Source organism: Dermacentor silvarum, chromosome 7 (genome assembly GCF_013339745.2).
Source record: "Dermacentor silvarum isolate Dsil-2018 chromosome 7, BIME_Dsil_1.4, whole genome shotgun sequence".
NCBI classification, from domain to species: Eukaryota; Metazoa; Arthropoda; class Arachnida; order Ixodida; family Ixodidae; genus Dermacentor; species Dermacentor silvarum.
The window spans coordinates 13,899,443-13,916,452 of record NC_051160.1 but is presented as its reverse complement, the minus strand read 5'-3'; the positions used below and the strand labels follow the sequence as shown (position 1 = coordinate 13,916,452).

Genomic DNA, 17,010 nt, shown 5'->3' with positions numbered 1-17,010 from the left:
TTATTCATCAGAGCGGCAATGCGCCGTTGTTGGCTGCATCCACAGCCAGCCAAAGAGGAAGCTGCGTATGCAAAAGCCCTGCGATTGACGTGCACGGAGACGCAAGAAGTTTGTGTTTGGGGTACATTAGGCGGCACGAGTTTCCTGCGGCGCCTGAGAAACGTCACTACATGATAGTGGCTTTAAATAGGAACGACTTCGGGCCCAGCAAGATTGCTCGTGCGGGTATTCGTTTTGTTGACGTAAGCTCGGCGATAGTGCGCGTCTTGCCTTCCGGCGCTGCGAATCTGCGATAAGAGCCTGCCGTTTACGAGCTTTCGGTGTCTTTAGTATTTTGCATCTGCTCGGTCCCCTTTCTGGACGGAATGCCCGTGGAGGTCAACCCGCACCCAGACTTTCGTTTTGGATGCGAATGAAAGGTAAGCATACTGCATTCGGGTGCGCGCGTCGACTTCGTAACTTGCATAGCGATTGTCCCGCTATGGCAAAGGAACAAGACTGCGCGCTTGGAACTTGAGGGTTTTTGTGTACTGTGTGTTTCATGCGCATGAACGAGCCGCATTCGAGTACTCGTGACCGCAAAAAATAGAAAGCAGCATATAACTAGCATGCACGAAATCAGGGCGACGCGCACGTCAGTGCTTCACTCGATATCGTTTCTTTCTTTCGCGCAATGTGTGGCTAATTGAACTGCTATAATTGTGCGATGCTCACACTCAGCTGCATGAGAAGCGTGTTCAGTCATTCCTAAGAGAGCATGGGGGCCCTTTCAGTGATGTCGCACGTGGATACGCAAACTATATTGTTTTTCGCGATTGACTGCGGGGAAGAAAATAATAAAGCGCCTGTAACTGGCTGCTCTCGCGATATAAAATGTAATGCTTCTATCTCGGGCACACTGCGCTGGCCCACTAATTGGTTATGTTGCTGAATGTTTCCGTTGTCAGCGTTAAATGCTGCTAATACTTGCTTCGTGTCAGAGTCTTGCGTAAACAGGCATGAGCTATAGAGTTTTCCCTTCGACTGCGTGCAGCTTGCACAAAATGGAAAAAAAAAATTACTGCACTCATATCGATAGTGGTAAGCTAAGAGCACACGAAGATCGCGATGACAAAGCATGGTAAAAATGCAGGGCAATGTATGGCGGTAGGGCGTGGTACAAATATGAATCTCATCATAAAAAAAAAGTATATAGCGCACTAACTGTCCTCTAGTGTATTTGATACAGTGCCTCAAGCTCCTAAAAACATGTATAGTTACGCAGGTTGCACAGAAAAAAAGGCTTAGGCAACTGCACGACGTTGCAACTGTACAGGGTGTCCCAGCTAGAAGTAGCCAATGTTTTAAAAAGAGGGAGTGTGGTAGGAGGCTCAAACCAACTCAGTGGTATTGAGGATCGCGTGTCCTAGTCTGCGGTATTTTTTTTCGTTTTGCAAAGTCAATTATTTAGCATAAACTCATTGCCTCACTTTTTAAATGTTGGTTTCACCAAGAATGTGCCAATACGAAAGTTGTAGATCACATTTGAAAATGGCTGACTGAAGTGTTTGCAATTAAGTATCATTGATGGAGTGTCTTGTAATTGCCTTTAAAGAAAGCCCGCGAAATACAAAATAAAAAATGTGGTTGATCCCTCTTATATAGGAATCGGTATAGAACACGAAAATGAAACGTGTCTTCACAGAAGTAGTGTAATGTTTATTGCACATTGATATATAATGTCTATTGGTGTTTTGTGGCTAAAGCGCCCTTAGGCGTTGATGCACCCACGCTGACGCCTGGTGGCACGTCTCCTCCATCACGGCTACCAACGTCGATGACCATGAGCAACCGTCGTGCATATGGAAGCTGCACTACGCTGCACACGCTAGCACAACGCGAAAGACGAAGCACGTAACTGACACACTAATACAACGCGCAAGACAAAGCACGTAACTGAATCGTCACCGAGTCAAATCAGCGCGTACAGCGCGTCGTAATTGCAGCCTCCGCGATCAACTTCAGAAACATTTTCAGAGCTAATTGCGGAGGCCACGCTCGGCTGTGCTGAGTACGGTGAACGCCACCTAGGTGGCGTTGGTAGAGCTTCTTGATGCCAGCGTCCCTTCGAATGCTGGCATCGAGGTGTCGTAGTGCTGAGACCACCGAAGCGTTCACTGTCGGTGCGCGTTAGTGTCATAATGCAGTACTTCTCTTTTCTGCTCGTAGGCGGCAGCACCGCCCCGAGCAAGAGCACGGGTACACGGAGGAGTGTTAGATATATAAGGCGCGTCTGTGTAGCTCTCTGCAAATGCGTTTGTGGCGCAATGGGTTAAACGCTCGGCGATCTATCGTCGCGGACGGAGAGGTCGTGGGTTCGATTTCCAAATTTTGCATGTTTGTGGAACTTTTTCTTCTGGTTTCTTTCTTTGTATTATGTTCGTGTACTGACGTATTTCCGTGACGGAAATACGTCAGTGAAGTCTTGGTGGACCCCGGCATAAAACACTTTCGTGTTAAAAACACCGCATATCCACGGGGTGAATGATGATGAGTGGGCGAAGCTCCGGAGGGAATCATCGGTAAACCGTGAATCTTCCGTGTAATTCGCCCAGTCTCGCCGCACTAAATCGAACTATTGACTTCCATCAATGACACGCTCCATATGTGACGTCATTCCTATTTTATAACAGCGCCGTTCATTATAATTGCACCATCTCCCGCTTTAGGGGACGCTAGCACAAACGCGTTAGAAACGTGCAGTACTCCAAGGGGAAGAGGCCACAGCGTCTTACGCAGCCGTTTACACATGCCGGAACGTGCACCGCGTTTGCCGACGCCATCAGCGTTTATGAATACGGGGGTAAGGCGGAGAGGCCACAGCGTCTTACACCAGCTTCTTACACGGGCCGTAACGCGCTAGCACAAACGCGTTAGAAACGCGCAGTCTTTCGTTAATGTTGGGTATTTATTGCCATCGTGGTGCGTCTGTCCATGTGCGCTTCGTGGCGTAGTGCAAATGTTGGCACAGTAATAACTGAAGCTGTTCGTATGGCGTACAGTGGTTGTAGTACTAGGCTCATTGTTGACAAAGAAGTTGGAAATCTCATCCAAGTGCGTCGCTCAGTTCGCCAAGGTTGTCCTATTTCCCCTCTCCTTTTTTGCATGTTCATTGAAAGCTTTTGCCTAAGTATTATAAACCGCAGTACAATTAGTGGCTTCAGGCTACATGCATCTGAAGTACGCGTTCTGGCCTATGCAGACGATATAGGTGTTTTTTGTTCAAATCTCGAAAGTATAGCGGAGGTTATTACCATTGTAAAACGTTTTTGTCAGGTAAGCGGCAGTGCAGTCAATTGGGGAAAATGTATTGGTTTTTGGCATGGCGATTGGGATCTCACGCCACAGTTTTTCCTAAATGTGCAATGGGTAACAACCCCGGTGAAGTATTTAGGCGTACCCTTAGAAAATTACACCGACAGTGATCCCTATTGGAGGAGACAGACAGAAGAAATCCGAGAAAAAGCCGCGAAATGGAAGGGCAGAGATTTATCAATCTTTGCTCGTGCAACGGTTTGCAATTTGTTTTTCATTAGTAAATTGTGGTATGTGTTACAAGTGCTCTACTGTTCTCGAGTGAATGTGCAGAGACTTCATCGAGTTTTTGCCGTGTTTATATGGGGATCGACATGGGAACGAACAAGTCGGACGAACCTTTTTCGGCGTGTTCGTGATGGGGGCTTAAGCTTGTCGCATTTATTTCTGAGACAGCTTGTAAATCGTTTTTTGTACCTTCGAGATGTTCGGGATCCTTTCCTGCGCACAGTTTGCCAAGTACGACTGGTCAGTGCTTTGCCCACATTTGCCATCTCTTCCAATAAAATGGAAGGTCGCCTACAGGGTTACCTTAAAGAGGTTGTTGAGTCGTGCCGCTTCCTGGAGGCCCGTTTCTCGATTGAGTATTTAAGCGCAGTGTCTCGTAAAAAACTGTATAATGATTTATGTGATATTGTTCTCCCAATTCCATTGTACCGGACTCATTTCTCGGGCGGAAAGTGGCGCAAGGTGCTGAAACGTGTAAAAAGCATGCCTGTGCGTCCGGGGGTGAAAACCTTCTTCTTTAAATTACATGCAGGAGTTTTGCCAGTTAAGACTTGGCTTTCTGATAAGGGATTCTTCGTTCCGTGGGGTGACCACTGTTTCTTGTGCCGGAAACCTGAAACGATTGAACACGTGTTCCTGGAATGCTGGGATGGGGTGTTCTTCTGGGATGTCCTGCAAAGAACCTTAAAGAAGGATTTCCCTTTGGATGCACAGGGAATAAGGTACCTAATGGTTGATAACGAGGATGGTTTTCCATATGATATTACTATGTTAATGGCTCTGCATAGTATTTGGACGTCACGCATGGCTGTGCGCCATGCAGACGTTGATGCTCGCCCTGCAATAGAGTACTTTCGCGAGTCTCTCATTTCATTTCTCGAAATGGAAAAAGTGAAAAAGTGTGTACCCGATTGGGTGCCCCGTATGGAAGGCTTGTTACACATGAAACAGTTCTAAAATTATGAATTTGTCACTACGTGGCAAAAAAAAAAAAAAGCTTCGTGGCGTAGTGGTTAGCGCCACGCGTTCAGAAGCGAGGGGTCCCTGGTTCGATTCCGCTACGGACACAATTTTCGGAATTTTTTTTTCTCATAAAAGTAGACGTGGCTACCTACTACTACTACTACTACTACTACTACAGAGGAGGGACAGACCCACACCCCAAGGAGCTTCGCCCCGAAAACAACCGCGTGATAGCCAAGGAGGTTGAAAACTCCCTTGGTGATAGCGCCACTATTTCAGCGTCCCCAAACGATCGATCAGTAAAGGACATTGTCTGCATGCCTTTTTTCGAGACTCACTCGCGTGCCCTGTCGGATCAAGGCACAAGCGGCAATTCAGTTTTCTCTTTTTCTGTATATAAGCAGAGCGGTATTAGAATAAAAGGCAGAAGTAACCGCAGAAATTCTCTCTGTGATTTCCTTGCCAAGTATGTTGCAGCTAATGGTGATGCAGCATTTGGCGAATAACCGAGGTATTCCCAGAGAAATTATGGTGGATGAGCAAGTTAGAGTACATTTCGCAACGCCGTCTCGGCGTCGGTGTATCCCATTAAGTAGAGAGCCTTTTGGAATCGGGCGCACAGAGCGCGCGGCGGTGATGAAGGTTTGTCGCGCTTCGGCGTGACGTGGCATAAACACATCATTCGCTCCAATGGTGGAATGAAGCCCCACAACACAAGGCAAAAAGAAGCTCGCGCTTCAGTAAATGATGACCGCGGAACTGTTTAATAGGGAAGTAAAATGCAACTGTCATGTTCTTCTATTCGTTCGCTATCATATCTTACTAACGACAGTTGATGGCGCGTACCTTGCGGCCACCGAAAACGCCAAGCCCGTCCCGGAACCGCTGTATACAGATACGCGGATATCGTTTCTTGATCGGTCGCCTGGGGGCGCTGAAATAGTGGTGCTGTCACCTGCTTGTTTTTGTATTTCATGGGCTTTCTTTAAAGGCAATTACAGGATGCTCCATCAATGGTACTTAATTGCAAACACTTCAGTCAGCCAATTTTAAATGCGATCTACAACTTTCGTATTGACACTTTCTTGGCGAAGCCAATATTTAAAAAGTTAGGCAATTAGTTTATGCTAATCAATTGACTTCGCAACACGAAAAAAAAAAAACGCAGACTAGGACACGCGATCCTCAACACAACTGAGTTGGTTTGAGCCTCCTAGCGCACTCCGTCATTTTTAAAACATTGGCTACTTTTAGCTGGGACACCTTGTATATACAGGGAAGCAGAGACGCTGCAGTTCGTTGAAGCTGGCAGTGGTGCGGGATGCTGTCGCTAAATAATCTGCGTGGCGAAGTTCTGTGATCTGAAATGCGATCGCATTAAAGAAGGCAAACTTACCAGCATTCAGAGACGACAATACGGCTGCAGCGCTTTCGGAACAAGACATCACAGCTAGGTGTCTGACAACCGCAAAAGCGCTGTGGCCCGCGCTGTTCTCGCGGTCCTCTCACCATAATCATCATCATCATCACACCACCAAAATGGCGGCCGCCTACAGGTCCTGGAAATTCTGGTCTATACAAAGTGGTTTTTATTAGACCATGCAGATTATTTTAATGAAAAGGTTCTTAGCGTAACGAACATCGCGTTTTTGCAGACAAGTTATTCATCGAGGCCGACCTACTTAATTTGCCACTAATTATGTGTGTATCGGAAGACTAATAAGCAACAAAAAAATGTCAATCAGCATTTTTTGTTGGAACTTTGAGGGCAGTTTTAAATTGCGAATGTGGAGGCAGTCACGTTTCGATGCACGTCATTTTTCCTAATATTGAAAATCGCAGGCAATTTAAGAAACTCAACTTCGAATTTCAACGCTCAAATCAGGCAACATCGAAAGCGAGCGCGCCGTGGGCGCCTAAAAGGTGGCCCCGCTGTATCTTATCAGACGGAAACGCCCCGTCCGAAAAGCGCGACGTAGAGTTTGGAACTAAACGTCGCAGCCAGTCGCGGCATGATACGGTACGCTTTCTACGGCAAGCATCTGCCGCAACTGCTCCATTTGCCGCGACATGCAATTATTCAAACTTCGTCCCACATGACTTGCACAGGGCGTTACCCTCTGCTGCAGCAGTTGTGGCACGTGCTCTGTTTCGATATTGCCTGGATTTAGCGTTGAAATTCGGTGATAATTATCTGGAATTAGGCGCGATTTCCAAAATCAATAAAAAGAAAACATAGGGGCCCACGCAAGTTTGATTGCTTTCAAGTTTGCCACATATACAACAGCCTCCGAGGACTTCATAAGAAATGCTGGCCAATTTGTTGTGCATTAGTATGCCGACACACTTTATTCGCGGTAAAATATACATGTGGGCATCGCCAAAGGACTCCTCTGCAAGAACGCCGCGTTCACGCTCATGGCCTGCTCATCAAAAAAAAAAAAAAAATTATGGCCTGAAAACAAGAACAAGAAAAGTCGCAGTATCGATAGCCCAGAAGGCGAAGCATCGATTGCGATAGCAAATTAGTAGATAGCTGCACGAAGTGAGCATAGTAAAAAGAAGAAAAAAAAAGACGCTCTGTATATTCTGTCACCCGGCACTGGCTGAGCGTTGCGCTTGCGTTCCGACGTGGTGAAATCAGGTTTGTTTGTTTGTGATGCGCCCAAAGGTGAAAATAGGAAAGCTGGCATATATTAACCGCAGAGGCGCGATTGCGGTGGCGGCGACAACCGTGCAGAAAACGCCGTGCCCTTGACGTATTTAGCCGCCCTGTGAAGCAATGTCCGGAGATGGAGTATACGGCGTGGGTTTACGCCGAACTTGGATACGGACGATAAGATGTGCGCGGGCATGCGTGTCGGTGCAGAGGCACGTCTTGCGGTCTCGTATTACGATGCGCGCTTCTTTTCCCGCTACAGGAAGAAACTCGACCGTGGGCGTGGTAAGAGTGCGAAAAACGCCGTTCACTGCGGCCGCCAGCAGAGCTTTCAGCAGAGTCAAGTAACTGTGCTTCAAGATACAATCTATCAAGATATCTTGCGACCACTTTTTCCTGGCCATGTCACAACGTAAAATCGCCCCGAAGAGTAAAAGGACGTCCTGTCACATACGTGAATTGAATTGAATTCTGGGGTTTCACGTGGGCCAAAAAAGTTGTCGCAGTTTCACCTGAAAGGCGAAGCATCAATTGCGATAGCAAATTTGTAGAGAGCTATACGGAGTAATGATAGTAGCTTTATCAGCTGTATAAACTTGGACATGCAGCAGCACCGGCAACACGTAGAACTGTTGTCGACGCCGTCGGCGTTTTGCCCACGTTCGCACAAAATGCGTGCGGCGTTGGTGACTGTTGCCGGAGCCTCTGATATAAATAGGTACTTAATGCCGCAGCTAAACGTCCCCTCCCTTCCCCCCCCCCCCCCCCCCCACGGCCTTTCGTGCGTCAGAAGAAGGCGCGTTTGCTCTACATATATGGTGATTGTAAAGGAGGAAAGAGACGCCTACTTCTGCAGCCCTTAAAGCCCCAACCAGACGTACGCGTTGGAACGCGTCCGCAGGCGCCGTGCGCCTGAGAGAGATTGTGGTTGTGAAGAGGAAGAGGCAGAAAATAGCGCCTCTTCCTCCTCACAACCACAATCTATCTCAGGCGCACGGCGCCTGCGGACGCGTTCCAACGCGTACGTCTGGTTGGGGCTTGAGGGAGCACGGCACAGAACGCGCGTTTGTTCTCCGCCGTGCGTTCACTCCCCGTGAAAGCGCGCGTCCCTCGCGCCCTTTCACTCGCACATACAGCGTTCGGCGGCGCGCGGCGACGATTTCATCTCCACTGACGTCATACGGAACCTCACGGCGACGGCGACGCCGACGGCAGAAATCTGCTTTGGAGTGTCCATATAATTGCTATCGCAATAAAACTACGATTTGAATATGAGGCATGCCGTATAGTGGAGGACTCCGAATTAATTTTGACCACCATATTTAACGGTCCCACCGTGGGCGGAGCCACCGACTTAATCTGAGGGAGCCTTCGGCTCGCCTAGATCTCAGTTCCTCAGGACTCAAATAAAGTTCTTGTCATGTCATGTCATGTCCCCATATTTAACGTGCCCCCAATGCTCGGGACACGAGTGCTTTTTTTTTTTTTTTTTTTTTTTTCATTTCGCCCCCGTCGAAATGCGGCCGCCGCGGCCGGGATTTGATCCCGTGAGCTCGTGCTTGGCAGTGCAACAGCAAACCCGTTAAGCCACAGCGGCGGGTACATACGCGAAGCTTTGGCATCAATCGTCTCTAGCGCTTGACAGCATTTACATTACATTTTATTTTCATTTTGAGGGCCCACTACGTATCAGTTATCTTGCGAACCCTCTTTGGAAGTGTGTGAAAACTCGAAATTGCCCTAAAGTGTAAAGAACGGCCTGTCATACACGCGAAGCTATGACATCAGTCGTCTGTAGCGCTTGAGAATAGCTTTTTCGTTCTTATTTCCATCTTAAAGTCCCCCTATTTATCCATTATCTTACGACCACTGTGGCCGTGTCAAACCAAAAGCGCTCTAAAGATTACAAGACATCCTGTCGTACACGGAAATCTCTGGCATCAATCGTCTATAGCGCTTGGCAACATTTGCATTTCATTTACTTCATTTTATTTATTTTCACTTTAAGGGCCCGAAGGCATTACACGATGAGTGGCTCCATTATGTATGAAAGTAAATACTACAAAAACTTGATAAAGATAAAAAAGAAGCACTATGAGGTGCTTGAAATCTTAAATAACAATGACGATAGCGTTCACATGATTGTCTGGAAACGACGTCGATTGCACAAAGCAAATACCACCAGACATAAAAAGTAAGAGTAACAGTCACAAAACTGTGCAGGAAACTTGTTGATTCATGACCAAGGAAGGAAGGACTAAGATCTGCAGCACGCCTGATCATTTTTGGATAGTTCACTTGTTGAACTACGAACACACTTTAAGTAAATGTACCAATGGATAAGGTATATCTCATGAATCATAAATCATTTAAATATATTATTCGCACTCTCTTATGTTTCTATCAAGACGGAGATCAACATGAAGAAATTTTCGGTATCTAGGTTTGTTTATGTAGATTCCGTATAATACGGTAATGTCTTTAAGGAGGTAAGGCGTCATGTATAAACACGCGAAAAAAAAAACATTTTCAGGCACATTTTTCATCTGTATTCGACAAATTGAAATTAACATAGAGCTTTAAACGCTTGTTTTCTCAAGAAAATTAGTATTGTGAAGAAAATAGGTGCAAGGGGCCGGCAGCCAATTCCACACTCTTGATGCAAATCAAAAGACAGTTTTAGTATTGCGGAAATGGCACCACGCTAAACGCAATAAAATAGCGGGGTCAGACTGCGCATGCTCAGAACGCTATTTCAGTTTTGCGGATAGCGTGCGTCCGCTATTTCAGAAATATAGCGGAGACGCTAAACGCTCGCTAAGTTTTTAGCGTTGCAAACATGGTGGCACTCTCGGCTCGAACGCTTGACATGCAGGCTCGTTTCAAGGCTTGGCGTGGATCAACACGGCTAGTTTGGTTGTCGAGCTGCTCAGTTTGCTGCTTTGACTACTCGCAGCTAGATGGTTTTGCGCTTAGCGGCGCATCGTTGTCTTACGCTATACTAAAACTCTATCGAACAGCGTTCCGCAAAGATTTAGCGTGCGTAACACGCTAACGCTAACGCAAGCATTTTCCGCAATACTAAAAGTCTCTAAAAGCGGAGACCCAGAAAATATAGAGCAACAGCCCAAATATTTGAACTTAGAGACTTTGAGCAATTAAGATATTGAGGTCGCGTGCACGTGCGTAATATGTGTACGTTTCCTTCAGATTTTGTGACAAATTTGTTACACTCGGTGTGTCTTGCAACTCCTCTGTAACTTCTATTTTCATTCTTCCTCCCCTCAAAGAATTATAGCCATACGGTCATGTAAGGCGCTTTGACTAAAACGAAATTCAGAAATATGCAGTTGAGCTTCTAACATTGCGGCTAAAGTCAAACACGGCCGCAAAAATGCAAAAAAAAAAAAAACGTGAGCCCTTCCACTGGGATGGAAGAGCAGCGAAGCTGTACTATGGTGGGAATTATGTATTTCCAATTATGACTATTAAGATGTGATGGTGTAATTGGTTATTTGAACTCTTAAATAATGAGAAATATGTATGATCTGGTAGTTTTTATTTATTTAGTGACCACATAGCCTTATGGTCGCTATGGTACACCGCCATAGGGTGTACGCCAAAGGTTGGCACGTTCTTCAAAACACGTCACCAACGCCACGCGCGTTCGGTGCGAACGTGGGTAACACACCGCCGCCGTCGACAACAGCTCTGCGCGTTGCTGGTGCTGCTCCACTCCCTCCCTCCCGTCCCGCCACGGCTTTCGCGCGACGGAAGAAGTCGCGTTTGCACTCCGCCGTGCGTTCGTTCCCTGTGAAAGCGCACGTCCTTCGCGCGCTTTCACTCGCACATACAACATACGGCCAATGAGAGTTTTATTGCGATAGCAATTATATGGAAACTCAAAGCGGATTTCTGCCGTCAGCTTTGCCGTCGCCGTGAGGTTCCGTATGACATCAACGGCGATGAAATCGTCGCCGCGCGCCGTATGCTGTATGTGCGAGTGAAAGCGCGCAAGGGCCGCGCGCTTTCACGGGGAGCGAATGCACGGCGGAGAGCAAACGCGCGTTCTGCGCCGTGCTCCCTGAAGGGCTGCAGAATTAAGCGTCTCTTTCCTCCATTACAATCACCATATATATATATATATATATATATATATATATATATATAAAGCGATTTCTTCCGTCGCGCGAAAGGCCGTGGGGGCACGGGAGGGAGGGAGGGGAGGCGACCTTTAGCCGCGGCACCATATGCGTGATTATATAAAAACGTTGCGAGGCGAGAAGGTGGTAACGACTCCCGACGCTGCTCGACGAGTGTCCCATTCTGATCACGTCGAAAACCCCCAAGTCGCCCCTAGAGGCACCGGCAACAGTCACCAACGCCGCGCACGTTCGCTGCGAACGCAGGCAAAACGCCAACGGCGTCGACAACAGTTCTGTGCTTTGCTGGTGCTGCTGCAAGTCTAAGTTCATACAGCTGATAACACTACTATCTTTTCTCCGTATAGCTCTCTACTAATTTGTTATCGCAATTGATGCTTCGCCTTTCGGGTGAAATTGCGACATTTTTTCTACACGTGGACACGACCATCGGAGACCGAGCCCTTAACAGCGTTTGCTTTCCGCTGTGCGTTCGCTCCTCGTGATAGCGCGCGTCCCTCGCACGCTTTCACTCGCACGTACAGCATACGGCCAATGAGAGCTTTAGGGGCGAAGCACCTTAGGGCCGAGCCTTGTCCCTCGTTGGCCGTTGTCCGTAGCTGTGGTCTCCATTAGCTGTACAAGCGCTATAGAACCGCTGTATATACTGTACACATGTACACTATATATATATATATATATATATATATATATATATATATATATATATATATATATATATATATATATGTACGCCAAGCTCCGGCTTCCGGAGAACGCTTCCGGCGTTTTGCCCGAATGATCTCCCGGTGCTTTACCCACTCATCATCATTCACTTCGTGGATATGCGGTGTTTCTTTTAACAGCGAAGCTGTTTAAGCCATTCGTAATTTGTCGTTCGTATCAAGAAACTATGAAGAAATAAAATAAAATAAACTTTCCTGCCGAGGTGGGATTCGAGCCCGCGTACTCCCAGTCCCAAGGCGAGCGTCGTCACCACTAGGCTATAGAGCCTTTTTTTTCTTTCTTTATTGCCTTTATTCAATTCACACATAAATGCGCTGTACGATCATACCAGCCCATCAACGGCTGAAAAGGGGAACAATCAAAACATCCACGATTGCTGAGCATGCATTTATGCGAACCATATGATCGCGTTCGAGCGTTGTCTTCTTCCACAGCTGGCGCGTTCGCACGCTCGTGCTTTGCGAGTTGAAGAGGCTTTGCGCGCTATCAGAGCGAGAGAGAGAGAGAGAGAGACGGATTCACGGAGCGGGTCTGCTGCAACGAGTTGTCGGTGTTGCAAGCTGCGCTATGCAACGCGCAGTGCCGACCCTAAGTCCGAGACGCGCGAAAAGAAATTACCATCATCATGAGTAATAAGATGAAAAGTTCGCGTGCGCTTCCGGAAAATGCTGGGCTACGATCGCCCAGCTTCGCTGTTTAAAGCGTTACGCGGCCGAGTGCAAGGTTAGTGTCCTTTAGGGGCGAAGCTCGTTATAGCGGCACCCGTTCCGTCCCCGTCGTCGTAGTAGTAGTGTGTAACCAGTCTGAGAAAAATGAGAAAAAAAAATTCCGAAGTTGTGTCCGTAGCGCGGAATCGAACCAGGGACCCCTCGCTTCCGAGCGCGCGGCGTGAGCCCACTACGCCACGAAGCGGACATGGACACACGCACCACGATGGCAATAAATACCCAACATTAACGAAAGGCCGCGTTTCTAGCGCGTTTCTAACGCGTTTGTGCTAGCGCGTTACGGCCCGTGTAAGAAGCTGGTGTAAGACGCTGTGGCCTCTCCGCCTTACCTTCAACGCGTTTCGAACACGCTGCCCAAAGCGGTGGCAAGTCAAGTTCAAGTCGAGGAGCGTTTATGAATACGGGGGGTATACTCTCTCAGCAATCATGTGATGGCGTCGGCAAACGCGGTGCACGTTCCGGCATGTGTAAATGGCTGCGTAAGACGCTGTGGCCGCTCCCCCTTACTAGAGAGTACTGCACGTTTCTAACGCGTTTGTGCTAGCGTCCCCTTAAGCGGGAGATCCGATGATTCCCTCCGGAGCTTCGCCCCCTCATCATCATTCACCCCGTGGATATGCTGTGATTTTTTTCTACACGCGGGCACGACCATCGGAGACTGAGCCCTTAACAGCTTCGCCGTAAGAAGAGTTCGAATAAGGATTATCCGCGAGACGCGATCAAGTTGCGCATATATCGTTATATAGGCTTTCCTTCCCAAGAGATATACTTTTGGCAAATCAAGAGCTAGCGTTCACGAGCGGTCCAAATGAAAAGTATGGGTAGAAAATGATAGGGAATTCATAATAACTTTCCATATGACGGAAGGGAGACCGAGGTAATCACCCGTTGTTAATTATGACGCGCCTCAGTATTCTGAGGGTCACTGCACTACCACCAGCTGCCGCTTGAACCCCGGAGGAAGCAGGAAGACCTTACGAGGGAAATATACCGCTCAGAATGGTGGAATTGTGACAGCGTGCGGCTCCATAGCCTAACAAATCTGGGGCGGTATTCTTCTGCCTGGTGGACGGTCCATTTCGCCATTTCGGCGACCGTTGATTCGCTGCTGCTTGACGTGCAGGAAGGTGCCAGCCAGTCTCCTTCCTGCACGTCAAGCAGCAGCGAATTAACGGTCGCCGAAATGGACAGTCCACTAGGTGGACTCTTACAGGATACCGCCCCTGTTGTCATCGGCAGAACTGCAATGACTGACCCTCACAGCGAAGCTGTTAAGCGGAGTTTCTCAACGGTCATCGTGCGGTGTTGATGGCTGTCGTGCGACGGCGCGGTCTGCATCAATGTCAATCGAAGAACAGTCAGCAACGAAACCTGAATCGAGGGCTCCAATTTGCTTTGAAAAGTAAATATTGATGATAATAAAATAAAAGTTACGGCGCGTATGCCTGACCGAAATAGACGACCGTTTCTTTCCGCGGCTTATTTTAGCAATCCGTAATATTTCTTTTTTTTTTCGCGTCGCGATTTACCGGTTCCAAGTCGGAGGTTAGCTAGAAGTTTATAGGGCTGCGGCGGTAAATTCCAGTGGTCGTTATGAACTGTTAATTGCTGAATGACCGGTGGGTGCGGCAGCCGCGAAACGGTCGTGTGACCATTGGTGCAATTCTTGGTATTCTAAATGCCGCCGTACTGTCAAGAATATTTAGTGGCGGCATTTTGAGCCAATAAGAGCAGTAGCGCTCTGAGTAGCAGCACTCTGAGCCAATCAGAACTCAAACGGTGATTTTGACTACATGGTCGAATTTGTAAATGGCCAGAATAGCACTCCAGAACGTCGGTGAGAACGCGCATAGGGCCTCAAGATTCCAGCACCGATGATGAATCCTAACAACGCAGCCCTACAAGGCCGTGGGAACGCAGAGCGCCAGATGCCGGCGTCAGTAGAGTCGGCGCAGAATACAGGAACATGTGTCGTATCGAACGCCGGCTATAAAATTACAAACTTCGGATGTTGTGAAGCACTTGAAAATATTCGGCTATAGGGAAGGAACTGAACTGGATATATAGTCAAACATTTGTAAAGTGTTGGGTAGATTTCGGGAAGTGCCAAAACTGACTCCTTTTAGACGGTGACAACCGAAGTATAAATGGTTATGTGTATGCTGTTTAACTGAAAGGCAATTTGCGTAGATGCGCCAGCCAAGTAGGTTCACCTATTTCTGTGACGTCAAGTTGTCTTGCGTGTTTTAAACGGCTGTTTCTTCCTTACAGATCTGTCTTGTGTCATTGGTTTTAGGATGAAACCTGAACCTAATCAAACCTGAATTTTATGGCTGATCCTGATATAAGTATAGTCAGCCAAAAGTAAAATTTTGAGCTTGAGACAACGAGCTCTTATTTTTCAATTAGCCTAGCGTTCAAATTTCATCTGGATCAGCTCTCTTTCAGAGGGGAGTGGCAAGAGCACTACCTTTTTGTGGGTGCAACTTGCACTGAATGTTCAGCTTGTCACCGACTACAGTACTCCGAAGGGTGCGACAACTGGCTTATACACCATCACTGTCTTTCTTGATGTATGAGTTGATCAAATTAGCATACAGATGGAATTTTTTCTTCTTTTGTTTTTTGCCCGACGTGAGAAGAAAACCTCCAGCTGCACCTACTGTGACAACCCAGACGCCTCAGCGGAGCAATTTCTAATGAACTGTCCAGAATATGTCAGCGGCGAGGCCGTATTCGTGACAAGTTTGGGCCATCAGAAAGACGAGATTTTTTTCTGTAGCGAAAACACTTGGCCCATAGTCATGCCCCACCAAGCACAGGTGAGCTTTCACAGCCCTGTACGGGATTTACTTAGACAGCAAGCCAATAAATTTGATTTGCTTTTGTAGATTCTTACAAACTCTACGTATATACTATTGAATGTCAGGGCTTGTTGAACAATGACATTCGTGTGCTATGCTTATATTATTATTTTTATTGCACAGTGCACATGGACTTGTTTGCCTCAACGCGTCTGCTTATAGATTCTTCCTCCTCGGCTTTTTTTCTTTGTGTTGTATAGTCTACCTTTACATTTCCATTTTTTGTAGACTTAGAATGTGTGGTATGCTTGTGGCTTTTTATGTGGAAATCGGCAGTTTAATTTTATTAAGCGTGTCTCCATAGGGATAGTCGGCTCTAATGTAGCCGCCTATACCTTCACATTTCTCCGCAGTTATATTAAACAAACAAAACGGCTCGCTCGTTTTACCAGTTTCGATTGTGCAAAGAGTGCCTTTTTGAGGAGTCCGGTTGCAAAGTATAGTTCGGCCAGACGACGATAATCGCTCCACAGAGGTTAGACCTCGTCTAAACAAACGAGCAATCGCCTGTCGCTCTCGTCAGCCCTTCTTCGTCATTGCATGACGGCTGCCTTCCTTTGGACATGAAATTGTGCATAAGCCGTTGCCGATGATTGCCAATGTAAGAACACGAGCGAATGGATGAACGGACGAACGAACGAACGCACGGACGAACGAGCGAGCGAGCGAACGAACGAACGAACGAACGAACGAACGAACGAACGAACGAACGAACGAACGAACGAACGAACGAACGAACGAACGAACGAGCGAGCGAGCGAGCGAGCGAACAAGCGAGCGAGCGAGCGAGCGAACAAATGAGTGAACGAGAGACAGCAGTGAGAGAGAGAGAGAGTGACAGAACGAATGTTTTCCTCACCGAGTCCGACCACTGACCATCGACCGACCATCGTCCGCCGACCAATCACAAAAATGCCGAAAGAGCCAAAGAAAGCTATTCGCGTTAAAACTACGCGTGCACAAATATTGACTCTGATGGCATGAAAGTAAGTCAATGAGTTCTGGTGTTTTACGTGCCGTAACCACGATCTGGTGATTATGAGGCATGCCGTATATAGTGGGGGACACCGGATTAGTTTTGACCACCAGGGTATCTTTAACGTGCCCCCAAAGCACGGGACACGGCCGTTTTTGCATTTCGCCCCCATGGAAATGCGGCTGCCGCGGCCGGGATTTGAAACCGCGACCTCGTGCTTACCAGCCCGACACCATAGCTGCGAAGCCACCACGGCGGGTAAAGAAACTCACTCAAGGGAGGCGGTCCCACTAATAGCGACAATCGTTATAACGAAAGCAAGTGTAGCCAGAAAAGTATAACGTTTATT

General features: G+C 47.5%; 1 protein-coding gene across 1 annotated transcript in view; it reads left to right on the top strand.

Annotated features, from left to right (window-relative positions):
* The first annotated feature begins 315 nt into the window (after positions 1-315).
* Positions 316-17,010, top strand: part of LOC119457567 (long-chain-fatty-acid--CoA ligase 4) — a 42,414-nt gene continuing 25,719 nt past the window's right edge. The window contains exon 1 of the mRNA XM_049670222.1: positions 316-419. The gene's annotated coding sequence lies outside the window, so the exon portion shown is untranslated. The remainder of the gene's footprint in view (positions 420-17,010) is intronic.